The sequence below is a fragment of the Schistocerca americana genome, chromosome 8, assembly GCF_021461395.2.
Source record: "Schistocerca americana isolate TAMUIC-IGC-003095 chromosome 8, iqSchAmer2.1, whole genome shotgun sequence".
NCBI classification, from domain to species: Eukaryota; Metazoa; Arthropoda; class Insecta; order Orthoptera; family Acrididae; genus Schistocerca; species Schistocerca americana.
Window position 1 is genome coordinate 278,906,018 of NC_060126.1, and position 13,829 is coordinate 278,919,846.

Below are 13,829 nucleotides of genomic sequence, written 5' to 3' on the forward strand. Positions count from 1 at the left end.
CAAGCACGGGTCGATTTGTCATCGTTCTCGGAAAAGGAATCGGGATTTTCAGAAATATCCTAACAACTTAATCGCCGGAAGCACGGTCTCTGGTGTCTACACAGTGACTGTAAGATCGCACCGAACGGAGAACAGAAAACAAACATGTAACTACTCCTGCTCGCCTGGTTATGGATGAGGCCCACTATATTTAATTGAGTGATAAAAAACACCTAACTGCGCTCCTCCATAATCAACCGATGCCGCCAGATAATCTCGCCGTAATCGACGTGTAGGGACGTGACCTGCGTATGGTCCCGATGACTGCCACCACCACAACTCAGGCAAGGCACACGGTACCTCTCAGGGCTGAAGTTCCGCCCACTGCTACGTCTCCGCTCTGGTGGATCTAAGTCTCTAGTCGTAACTCCGAAGGAGTGTGTCCTTCGTAATCTTACAATCGAGTACTATCCTCGCAGTCATAGCTCTAAATGTTGTCTATGCATCCCCTGTCGCTGCTCTGAGCAGAGTCGGCGTCACAAAACAGAACCCTCCAATAAGGTAATTGTCAAGAGGCTGCTTCCTTTCCCACCATATAACCGGTGTAAAAAGTACTCGAGTCGGAATAGAGGAGGTTAATAGGAGGGGTGTTCCATAAGCAATACAAGACTTTTTTTCCCGGCCAACTTCCATATGAGGAATGGGACATAGTGGAATATTCCGGCTTCGGCACCTATAGTTTTATGTAATCCCAACAGGTGGCGACGCTGTACGTAGCCTTCAAAATGTCTTCCGTAACGGAGGTGCGTTCCAAGCAGAGAGCTGTCGTTGAGTTTTTTTTTGGCGGAAAACCAGACCATCTAAGATATTCACAGGCGTTTACAGAATGTCTACGGAGACCTGGGAGTGAAGGAAAGCACACAGAATCGTTGGACGAGGCATCATCGCAACAAGACCGCGCAAACCTGTCCCGATCTCCCACGTTCCGGCCGATAACACTTTTTTTTTTTTTTTGAGCACTATGGGACTTAACTTCTGAGGTCATCAGTCCCCTAGAATTTAGAACTACTTAAACCTAACTAACCTAAGGACATCACACACATCCATGCCCGGGGCAGAATTCGAACCTGCGACCGCAGAAGCAGCGCGGTTCCGGACTGAAACGCCTAGACCGATCGCACTGAGCTATGACTCCGGTAATGTTGAAACGAACGGACACTCTCATTCGAGGCGAGCGACGCTCACAAACACTTCGTTGCTGAACTGAACGTCGCTGTTGGTAGTGCTGCCACACACGTTCACCAATTGGGATACTAAAAGGTGTATGTCACTAGATTACTCGTCGTGTAACGGAAGAACATTAAGAGCAACGAAGGACCATCTGTAATCGTAAAGAGGCTGACAGTGAATATTTTTTGTCCAACATAGTCACATGGGTTCATCACTTCGAACCGAAAATGAAACGGGAATCCACGGAGTGGCGCCACAGCATCTCTCCTCCGAAGAAAAAGTCCAAAGCCGGACGTTCGGCCGTTAAAAATGGCGACTGTCTTCTGGGATTCAGAAGGGGTTAATCTGTTTGATGTCCTCCCTATCAATTCTGACACGAATTGTGTGTGTGAAATTGAAGAAACGACTTCAGCGTGTTCATCGTCACAAGAATTCAAACGAACTTCTTTTTATCCATGACAACACAAGGCCTCACTAAAGTCTGCCCAGCCAAGAGGAGCTCACAAAACTTCATTCGACTGTTCTGCCTCATCCATACTACAGCCGGGTGCTCGCGCCTTCCGACTTCGATATATATGGCCCACTGAAGGATGCACTCCGCGCGAAGCAGAACGCGGATGAAGGCAGCAAGACGTTGGATCTGACGTCGACAAGTAGCGTTACAATGCGGGCAAGCACGCCCTCCCAGTAAGGTAGCGCGAGGCCGTCGCACTGAATGGAGCTTATGTTGAAAAATAAGGTTTTGTAGGCAAACAGGTGGGGAATAACACGGTATATTGGAATCTTGAATAAAACCAGCCTGCTTTCAGAAGAAAAAAAGTGTTCTACTTTACTTAATGAACGCCCCTCGCATGTAGCAAAAATAGCAAAGACGGCTTGACCTTTACGATCACTGACATCGTTGTTGTAAGAAGCAACCAGTATAAATCAAGCAGTAGAAACAAGTCTGTGGTTGTGATTAATGGAGTTTACGGAATAAAAGCGAGATTTGTCAGACTGGGAACGGAATGACGTCTCTCAAGTTCTGTTGACTGATCAAATGGAGCAATCTATCACCCGGCGAATCTCTTAAGCAGTTCTGAAGCGAACGATACGAAGTGTTTCCTTCATGTTAAGAATAAAATCGACTAAACAAGAGTTTCAGTGGCGGAGTGGTAAAGCACTTCATCAGCCCCCGTTGGTCGAATAAAGGAGTTATAACTTGCACTCCTTACTCCCGAGCGTTTTCCTGGAAAATGATGGGTGGGTTCTGCAGATAGCTTTGCCGCTTCTTTCTCAGAGCTGGTCGCAACTTCTGTTCCAAAACTGAACAGTAATACTGTCGCTGGGAACGGACTGCGTTCGCCCGCATCTCGTGGTCGTGCGGTAGCGTTCTCGCTTCCCACGCCCGGGTTCCCGGGTTCGATTCCCGGCGGGGTCAGGGATTTTCTCTGCCTCGTGATGGCTGGGCGTTGTGTGCTGTCCTTAGGTTAGTTAGGTTTAAGTAGTTCTAAGTTCTAGGGGACTGATGACCATAGATGTTAAGTCCCATAGTGCTCAGAGCCATTTGAACCATTTGAACGGACTGCGTTCTTACATGAGAATCGCCATAACATTCACATTGCTGGGGTTCTGACCAACTTTTGACAGTCGTGGTGACCCGTTGGTGTGATCGATGTGGCTTGTGCGAATTGGCCCATCTTATCTATCATAGTGATACCCTGTAAGAAAGCCTCTCCTTTTCGTTTACAGTTTTCCAAGTGGATATGAGCAGCGTCTTACCGTAAACATTTCTGCATTTCTATCAAATCATGCGGAACCGATCATGTTACAATTTTTCTCATGCCAGGCGTTGTTTCAGAATGTGAAATGCAGTAGAAAGCTCTAACCGTGTCTCTTGAGACAGTTCACAAATTGTTTGCCGTCGATCACAGTCCAGTAACGCGGCAACAGCCGACACTTCTTCAGTGGCACAGGGGCGACAGGGCCGATGAATGTCTCCCATATTATGACGTTTATTGTTGAAATCTTTAATCCATCTTGCCATTTTTCTGTAAGGCGATGCAGGTGTCCCGAAAGTCATTGATGACACTTGATTGCAGAACTTCCTCTGCCACATTCAGTTTTTATCCAACTCTGTTCTTATTCCAAAAACGTGACAGCACTACCTTACATTGTTTGCTAGATGAAGCTCTGTTCTCGATGTGCGGAGGTGGAATCCATTTGCGTTGAGGTAAGGTAGGTGTATGTCACTAAGGTGTAGTATAAGCAATGACATTTGATTCTGTTCTTGTTGCCACTAACTGATTTGTTCCGTATAAAAATTCGCAGTAACAGTTTCGTTTCTCATGTGTATAAGACATTTTCCAGCAGGCCGCAGAAATACATCAGCAGTAAACTGCTGCATCATTATTCTGCTACATTTTCATGTGCACTGGAACAGTAGTGGGTCAGCCCCTTTACCAACACGGATCCTCTGTAGGTCTTCCGGCATTTCGCTGTTCATCTAGGCACCCATGGGATCTGTGGTATTTGGTCTACAACTCTGCTTCCGCCGTTTTGCAATAGATGGCTGCAGCACCAAGCGGTGGTGCAGTTGGTAGGTCGTAAGTGTCATACAATAAACGTAGGCATATCTAAACATAACGCTATCAAAATTTTAGTCGATTTATGGTTGCATCGCCGGCCGAAGTGGCCGTGCGGTTAAAGGCGCTGCAGTCTGGAACCGCAAGACCGCTACGGTCGCAGGTTCGAATCCTGCCTCGGGCATGGATGTTTGTGATGTCCTTAGGTTAGTTAGGTTTAACTAGTTCTAAGTTCTTGGGGACTAATGACCTCAGCAGTTGAGTCCCGTAGTGCTCAGAGCCATTTTGAACCATTTTTTTTTATGGTTGCATCATATAAAATTATTCTCTACTGAATATGTCAAGACCACAAGTCTACTTATGTGCGGGGAGTTTCAGTTTTATGCTTTAACATGAAGAAATCTGCGGCTGAGGCTTAGAAAATGCCGAGTAAGATCTATGGTGAGGCAGCTATAAGTGAAAGAACAGAGAATGGTTTCAACGCTTCAAGTACGGTGATTTTGACGTCGAAAATCGACGTGATGGTGGAAGCGGGAGGTTTTCGAAGCTACTGAAATCGTAAGAAACAGAGATCGCTATCGAAAGCAATGATTGCTTTTTAGCCGAGCACTGAAAGAGAAACATTTGTATCCCGCCTGGAAGGCGGCGCGTGGGTAGGAACGGGAAAAGGTAATACATGTCGGTACTGCAAGAAAATGGTTTACTGGTGCAAAAACAAGGTGATAAACGATTACATAACTTTGTACGTAGGTGCGATGCTGAAGCGAAGTGTCCTGGCTGGCTGCACCTGAGGAAGTGGGCCGAATCTGGAGCGGAGCTCATAGAGCACAGCACCGGCTACAGGGCGCTGTCGTCGGTATCTGCCTTAGTGCCAACCTAAGCCGTGGCATCGTAACTATCGATACCACAGAAACGGCCGCAGCACAACAACAGACATGCTGCGAAACCCATCAAAACATACTTGGAAACCTTGAAATGGGAAATCCTATACCACCCGCCTTCAGACATTACTCCCTCTGACTACCGCCTTTATCGATCAATGGAACATGTCCACGCTGACAAGCACTTCTGGAAGTTTGAACGAGTGCAAAATTGGATCGATTGACAGGTCTCCTCAAAAGATGCCCTGTTCTTCCGCCGCGGGGCTGATATTCTGGCCGAAATATGGTACAAAGTAGTCAATGCCAATACTTTTGGATCGCAAGGTTTTGTAAGTATTTCACAATAACGCCTCGAGCTTAAAGGAAAAACAGCGGAGGGAACTTTGTGGTTGTAATAGTAATCGAAGGCATCTTGAAAGCTGTGTACTATGTGAACAATATTGTGGACAACGTGCATCCCATCATGCCTGATATCTTCTTCGATGGCGGGAACTGGGTCACAAGGTTAGAGTCGCTAGAGGTTAGCGGTTAGTGGTTAGAGAAGCAAAGAATGGTAGTGAACTCACATCGAAGTCTTGGCCACCAAATTCGGCTGATTGATCCCGATGGAACGGTACTGGGCTTCTGCTCTGCGTCCATAAACCACCGGCCCGTACTTTACCCGAATTGTGTGACCCGTGCATAGGTATCTGCAACTTCAAACCTCCGGAAACCTACCAACAAGTTGTCGAATCCATGCCATGGAGAATCGATGTTGTGTTGCATTCCTAAGGCGGACAACTCACTTTTGACTAGGTGGTCAGAATGTTTTGGATCATCAGTGTGTCATTTTTAGCTTGTAACTACGATCTAAGAGACAACTAGGAAATTTGTATTAATAGCGTCTTATAACGTATCTCCCACCAGTTCTGTTGCGTGTGGAGCTGCGGTCCTTTAGGGCCTCTCTCACGCTGCTAACCGTTTCTTTGAAGCGGCCACCTACGATGAACCGTAGCTGGCCGCCCGCAAGAAGCCATCTGCATCGGCGTTCGGAAGGTCAGTACGCCCCCACCTCACCCCTCCGCCACGACCCTGATTTATCTTGGTGCGGAGCGTCTTCTCAAGTGGTTCCTTTTACTCTCTTTCTCGCAGATCCCAGACTTGCAGGGTGAGCCTAATTATAGTCCAAAGGCGTGCTCGGACAACCGGTTTAGGGTCAGTCCTTTCATGCCAGGAAGATTCTGTCTCTCTCTCTTACACACACACACACACACACACACACACAGACACCTGGCCAGCAACAGGTTTCTTTGTCCCTCCACCGGATGTGCCGACACGCATATCATCGCAGGTTTGTTCCCGTGTATTGTCCTGGTGCGCGGTGGCTCAGAAGAGGTTGCCTTTTCTTAGGTTTCAGCAACGAAACGCGTAACTATAATAGACATTAACAAGATGTTACAATTTAGCTTGGTAACAACGGTTATTTCGAAAAGAACTTTGTTGACTGCGAAATACGTAGAAATAAATTATTTGGGACCTATATTGGTAAAAGTTAATTTGACTTCTTCTTGATGAGCGCCACATCTCGATAAATTTTAAGAATGACATCATTTCACCACACTGTTGTCGGGCCTGGTGGTCCAGTCATGAAGTACCCGGGTAACGAAAGGTTGCGGGATCGAATCCCAGTCGGACAACGGAATATTTCACCCTGCTTTTAAACTACTTTTCAGTGATGTGAGACAGCCAGAAACGACACGTGGTTCGAATCCTTGTTAAGCTGTCGGTCCTCTTTCCCAGATGGCGTGACTGGAGTAGATTACGGACACGCAAATAACCGGAACGGCGTCCGATTAAAAGAGCTATGTCCTTTGCCCCACCCGGAATCAAAGTTATACCAGCCTTTTATTTTAAAATAGTACTACCAGTTCCACTAGTTAGTTTCGAACCTTATTCATTCTCAAGTGCGTACGTTGTGTACAGTTAAGCATAGCATGGTCGTCAACGTGTACGATATCGCATAAGGTAACCACTATTACAAACATACAAAGTTGTTTGCAGTTCTGAAAGGGAAAATTTGGAACTGTGTGTCTACAGATGGGCGTATGCCTAGTTTTCTGAATACCTATTCAGAGGCTGCACGCACTGACGTCTATGCTATGCGTAACTATGCGTGGCATGTGACTTACGGGTTATATAATTTATGAGGATGATCTTTCCAATTATGCGTTTGAGAACGAGCAGAGCTCGAAACTAACTAGGTTCTTAAGAAAGTACTATTTTAAAATAATAGTGTTGAAATTCTTCAAAACTTAATTTCCTATTGCGCCATCTAAATCTACCCTCTTAACTACCATACGGAGTGAGATGGAGGATAGCTAATGAAGCAATATTTTCTGCCCCCATTTTTCTTTTCCATTAATAAATGTTCCTTCGAAGGAAGGACTATCAATATAATTCTCTATAAGCCTGTAATTCCCAGATGTTGTCATCACTTGAGACGCTTTGTGGACAAAATAATACGTCTTCTGTAAGATTAGTTTTGGACTTCCGCTTTCCGAATTTTAAGAGTAACCTTTCCGTGAAACAATACGCCTTTCTTGCAGCATCTCCACTAGCGACTGCTGGACTTTTATACATCCAAATTTTGCAAACCACAATGAAGTGCATGTCAGGGGGTATAATCCCGTTTTACCATTCGCTGGGGCTTTTTCCTGTTACATTCACGGACAGAGCACGGTAACAATTATTTGCTTAAACGCCTCTTGTGCGCTGTAATTAATATAATGCTTTCTTCGCGATTCTTGTGGGAGCAATACTTAGGGGGTTGCAGTGGTATTCCTAGGTACCTCACTGAAAGTGGTTCCTCTTTTGCCAACAGGCTTACCGGGTAATTTGCACCTGTCTTCCAAAGTGTCTGCCACTTCAGTTTTTTCAGCATCTGCATACGCCCTTCCTACATCTACAATTTCCCTTGGTAGCCTATTTTGTGTTGGTCCTACATACTTAGACTAAGTAATTATCTAAGATGGGTCGCACGTGTGTTTTGTGAGTTATCTCTTTTATAGACTGACCGCATTATCCCAGTATCCTACCAGTGAACTGAAGTCTGCGATTTACTTTACATGCAGCTGTCTCATGCCATATTCCTACAAACTGTTACACACAGCTACTGATATGAATTTGCTGAGTCCAGCCGAGACTCATTGATAATGTATTCGTGAGGTAAGGCGCACTGTTTTACGTTGCTGAATATTTAAAGCAAGTTGCCAATCTTTGCACCATTTTGAAATATTATCAAAATCTAGCTGAATATATATTTTTTTTTCAGATAGTACTTGATTATACGTGCATCATCTCCGAAAATTCTGTTTCTATAAATACTGTCTACAAAGTCATTAATATGCAGCATAAGCAATACGGATCTCTGGAGCACACCTTAAGTTGCTTCCACATTTCACCATCCATCCAAGCCGGCCGTTGTTGCCGTGCGGTTCTAGGCGCTTCAGTCCGGAACCGCGCTGCTGCTACGGTCGCAGGTTCGAATCCTGCCTCGGGCATGGGTGTGTTTGATGTCCCTAGGTTAGTTAGGTTTAATTAGTTCTAAGTCTAGGGGACTGATGACCTCAGATGTTAAGTCCCATAGTGCTCAGAGCTATTTGAACCATTTTGGACCATCCATCCGAGATAACATGTTGCATCCTTCCTACTAAGAATTTCTCAATTCACTCCCAAATTTGGTTGCTACCAAATATGATCTTTCCTTCGACAGTTTTTGTTGCACATTAGGGCTGACTAAGTAAACCCGAGAAGAATCGCAAAGATACTGTGCACATTTCGTCTATATTGTACACTGATTCTATCCGAGAAGTGTTCTCCGTAGGATAAATTAACCTTTCTCACTATTCTCGACGCCTTTGCGGATCCGTGTTTACTGGAACCTCATTGCTTCCATTATCGTACACTTTCACGTGTTTCAGTTTTCGAAATTAATTATGATACACCCATTATATACTACAGCTATTTCAGTCTATTTATAAATTTATCATCTGAAAAGGCGGACGAGAGACTAACGCATTATTGATGCTGTTTACTCTGTGAAATTTACTTTGTGTTTTTCGACTTAAATAGGATGCGTGCTGTTTATAATTACTTTCCCCGTCGATAAAGACGATAACGTAAAGAAGTTCGCTTAATCTTCTCAGATCTGCCATATGTGTGCAATCATTTTTGCGTAAATCTTTTGTTCCAAATACAAAACCCGTTTTTAAAGAAACATTTAATAAAAAAACTTCTTCTTCAGCTTCGTAGGTGGATAGGTTGTCACGGATGTGACGTTAAAATTTAAGTGGACCGGCTGAAGTATACGGAACACCTTCATCAAAAGAAGGGACAGATTACTAGTTGATGCACCGAGTCACCCAGGTACGGTTAAGTTGGTGTACCGACCTGCAGTTTTCTTGAAATGTGGATAAACGAGAGATAATATAATAAAGACGAAGATCTCAGCAATATCAGCTTATATATTCAGTGTACAATTCGCGTCATATTGCATATTTGTTTTTTGTTTAATGACTTGTTGCATAGCAAAGATTATGGTGTGGTGTATTAAACATCAAATATCACACAAAATAAAATAAAAACATAAGTATTAATACCAAGCAACTGAAGGTGAGCCTTCAATGATTTGAAAGCTAGTTAATGGAACAATATTTTTTTTTTCAAATAGTGGTTTCAAACGAATGGCTGCGACATTAATTCGAAGCATATGCTTCGTACATCACCAGGTTTTTTGATGCACGAATACCGAAACTCATTGCCTACTTCTAATCTAATTCCATCATCATCGTCTAATTTAATTCGAGTACATTCCATTACCCTTTCTTTATTTCTGATGATACTCATTTTGTAATCTCGTTTCAATTCACTATGCGTTCAATTCAAATGCTCTTCCACCTCTTTTGTGTCTTTGACAGAATTAGAATGTCCTCGATATACTTCAAAGTTTTCGTTTGTTCTCTTTGAATTTTTCCTTGGTATAGTTTATAACTCTTTAAATATACAGACTGAATAAGATCGGGGGGCAGGTTGCAAGCCTGTCTGACTATCTGTTTCCTTTTCATTTGCCTTGCCGCTTGAAACTGCAGTCTGGTTTCTTTACGAGTTATAAATAACGTTTCGCTCCCCGTATTTTACCTATGTTACCTTCAGAATTTCAAAGAGAATATTTGAGTCACATTGTCAAAAGTTAGGCGCTGCATAATCCAATACAGAGTTCTAGCAATTTTTATTTCGACCACCTGTTTCCGTCATAATGTTAGCATCCTTAGGCCACTAAGAACGTATTTGCCTGTGCTGTAATCGACAGGGGTTTCAGATTGATTCCATATGTCTGAAATTCCACAAGGCTTCTGTCACCGTCCCTCACAAGAGACTTCTATTCAAATTCCATTCCTGTGAAGTATCGCTTCAGTTGTGCGACAGAGTCCGTCATTTCCTCTCAGAAAGGTTACGTATTACCGGCGGAAAATCATCGAGTAAAACAGATGTGATATCTGGCGTTTCCCTTAGGCCCACTGCTGTTCCTAATCTACACAAACGATTTAGGAGATAATGCGAGCAGCCCGCTTAGATGTTTTCCTGTCCTTTGCCGTCTAGTACAGCCATCAGAAAATCAAAAACAATTGGACTTATATATATGAAACTATCAGCCTCGACTGCGATAATGAAACCAACCTTTACCTAGGTTTCAGCCAAAGTAATTGAGCCTTCTTCAGAAGATATACCTGATTCTATAATGTGTCTACGAGGGCATGGTCTAGAAATAAAACTAAAACAGCCTGAATAGGCGTAGTCACAATATAAAAATGCGGCACATTTATTTCTAGACCATGCCCTCGTAGACATATTATAGAATCAGGTATACCTTCTGAAGAAGGTCAATTACTTGGGCTGAAACCTAGGTAAAGGTTGGTTTCATTACCGAAATAGAGGCTGATAGTCTCTTATATATTAGATTATCACGATTGCTGACTGGGCTGCAATGTTGAAAGTACTACAACTGGACTTAGATACGATATGTGAATGGTGCGAAAAGTGGCAAATGTCTCTCAGTGAGGGAAAGTGTGAGGTCATCCAAATGAGTACAAAAATAGATCCGTAAAATTTGAATTACGAGATAAATCACACAAACCTAAAGGCTGTCAGTTCGACCAAATACCTAGGAGTTACAATTAGGAACAACTTAAGTTTTATAATGTTGTGGGGAAATAAAACAAAGACTAAGTTTTATTGGCGGAACACTTAGAAGATGCTACATATCCACTAAAGAGACCGCCATTCTAAGCTTGTTTGTGCTCTGCTAGAATAAAAAATGGTTCAAATGGCTCTGAGCACTATGGGACTTAACATCTATGGTCATCAGTCCCCTAGAACTTAGAACTACGTAAACCTAACTAATCTAAGGACATCACACAACACCCAGTCATCACGAGGCAGAGAAAATCCCTGACTCCGCCGGGAATCGAACGCGGGAACCCGGGCGCGGGAAGCGAGAACGCTACCGCACGACCACGAGCTGCAGACACTGCTGGAATACTACTGTGCTGCTTACCTTATGGGATTGACGGAGACATTGAAAATGTCAAAGAAGGGCAGATCGTTTTTGTATTATGGCGAAATAGGGGAGAGTGTATGACAGATATGACAAGCGAGTTGAAGTGGCAATCATTACAGCAAAGGCGCTTTTCGTTGCGGCGAGATCTTTGCATGGAATTTCAAACACCAGCTTTCTCCCCCTGAATATGAAAATATTTTACAGTCGCCAACCTAGATAGGGAAAATGAGCATCACAATAAAATATGAGGAATCAAACCTCGTACAAAAAGATTTGAATGTTCATTTTCCTCACGCGCTGTCAGAGAGTGGAACGGCAGAGAAATAGTGTGAAGGTGATTGGAAAATCCCTCTGCCAGGGGCTTAAGTGTCAATTGCAGAGCAGTTACGTAGATATAGATGTAGACATTCCACAACTGCAATAACTGATCAAAATATCGAAATGCTCAATTTTGTTATAGCAGTTATGGAAAGTACGGTCAAGTATGTACTGTGACTGAAATAGACTGTCAGAACAGAAATAATTGCAGCTGTGTGTTGCATTATGCAGTTCCTATCCTTTTTTTTTTAAGCTGTTCAACATCGCCCGCACAAGGCATTGTCGAAAGTTGTCTTCGTATCTACAAATTCTAGAAACGTACGTTTGCCTTTCTTCAGCCTATCTTCTGACGTAATAGGCGGCGTTAGTACCGTCTCCCCTGTTACTACATTTCTCTGTCTACATCTACATCTACATCTACATGGATACTCTGCAAATCACATTTATGTGCCTGGCAGAGGGTTCATCGAACCACCTTGACAATTCTCTATTATTCCAATCTCGTATAGCGCACGGAAAGAATGAACACCTCTATCTTTCCGCACGAGCTCTGATTTCCCTTATTTTATCGTGGTGATCGTTCCGCCCTTTGTCAACAAAATATTTTCGCATTCGGAGGAGAAAGTTGGTGATTGGAATTTCGTGAGAAGATTGCGTCGCGACGAAAAACGCCTTTCTTTTAATGATGTCCATTCCAAATCCTGTATCATTTCTGTGAAACTCTCTCCCATATTTCGCGATAATACAAAACGTGCTGCCTTTCTTTGAAGTTTTTCGATGTACTCCGTCAGTCGTACCTGGTAAGGACCCCACACCGCGCAGCAGTATTCTAAAAGAGGACGGCCAAGCGTAGTGTAGGCAGTCTCCTTAGTAGGTCTGTTACATTTTCTAAGTGTCCTGCCAATAAAACGCAGCCTTTGGTTAGCCTTCCCCACAACATTTTCAATGTGTCCTTTCCAATTTAAGTTGTTCGTAATTGTAATACCTAGGTATTTAGTTGAATTTACGGCTTTTAGATTACACTGATTTATCATGTAACCGAAGTTTAACGAGTTACTTTTAGCAATTATGTGGATGACCTCACACTTTTCGTTATTTAGGGTCAACTGCCACTATTCGCACCATTCAGATATTTTTTCTAAATCGTTTTGCTGTTTGTTTTGATCTTCTGATGACTTTATTAGTTGACAAACGACAGCATCATGCGCAAACAACCTATGACGGCTGCTCAGATTGTCTCACAAATCGTTTATATAGATAAGGAACAGCAAAGGGCCTATAACACTACCTTTTGGAACGCCTGAAATCACTTCTGTTTTACTCGATGACTACCCGTCAGTTACTATGAACTGTGACGTCTCTGACAGGATATCGCAAATCCAGTCACATAACTGAGACGCTATTCCATAAGGACGCAATTTTACTACGAGCCGCTTGTGTGGTACAGTGTCAAAACCCTTCCGGAAATCCAGGAATACGGAATCGATCTGAAATCCCTTGTCAATAGGACTCAGCACTTCATGTGACTAAAGAGCTAGTTGTGTTTCACAGGAACGATGTTTACTAAACCTATGTTGACTGTGTGTCAATAGACCGTTTCCTTCGAAGTCATTCATAATGTTCGAACACAATATATGTTCTAAAATCCTGCTGCATATCGACGTTAACGATATGGGCCCTTAATTTAGTGGATTACTCCTACTACCTTTCTTGAATATTGATGTGACCGTTACAACTTTCCAGTCTTTGGGTGCCGATCTTTCGTCTAGCGAACGGTTGTATATGATTGTTAAGTATGGAGCTAATACCTCAGCATACTCCGAAAGGAACCTAATTGGTATACAGTCTGGACCAGAAGACTTGCTTTTATTAAGCGATTTGAGTTGCTTCACTACTCTGACGATATTTACTTCTACGTTACTCATGTTGGCAGCTGTTCTCGATTCGAATTCTGGAATATTTACTTCCTCTTCTTTTGTGAAGGCATTTCGAAATGCTGTGTTTAGTAAATCTGCTTTGACAGCACTGTCTTCGAGAGTATCTCCATTGTTATCGCGCAGAGAAGGCATTGATTTGAAACTTCCTGGCAGATTAAAACTGTATGCCGGACCGAGACTCGAACTCGGGACCTTTGCCTTTCGCGGGCAAGTGCTCTACCAACTGAGCTACCCAAGCACGACTCACGCCCCGTCCTCACAGCTTTACTACTGCCAGTACCTCGTCTCCTATCTTCCAAACTTAACAGAAGCTCTCCTGCGAACC

The 13,829-nt window shown here is 43.4% G+C and overlaps 1 non-coding gene across 1 annotated transcript; it reads right to left on the bottom strand.

Annotated features, from left to right (window-relative positions):
* Nucleotides 1–13,668: 13,668 nt before the first annotated feature.
* Nucleotides 13,669–13,743, bottom strand: Trnas-cga. Its single transcript has one exon. It is a non-coding gene; the product is annotated as a tRNA-Ser (tRNA).
* Nucleotides 13,744–13,829: the final 86 nt, after the last annotated feature.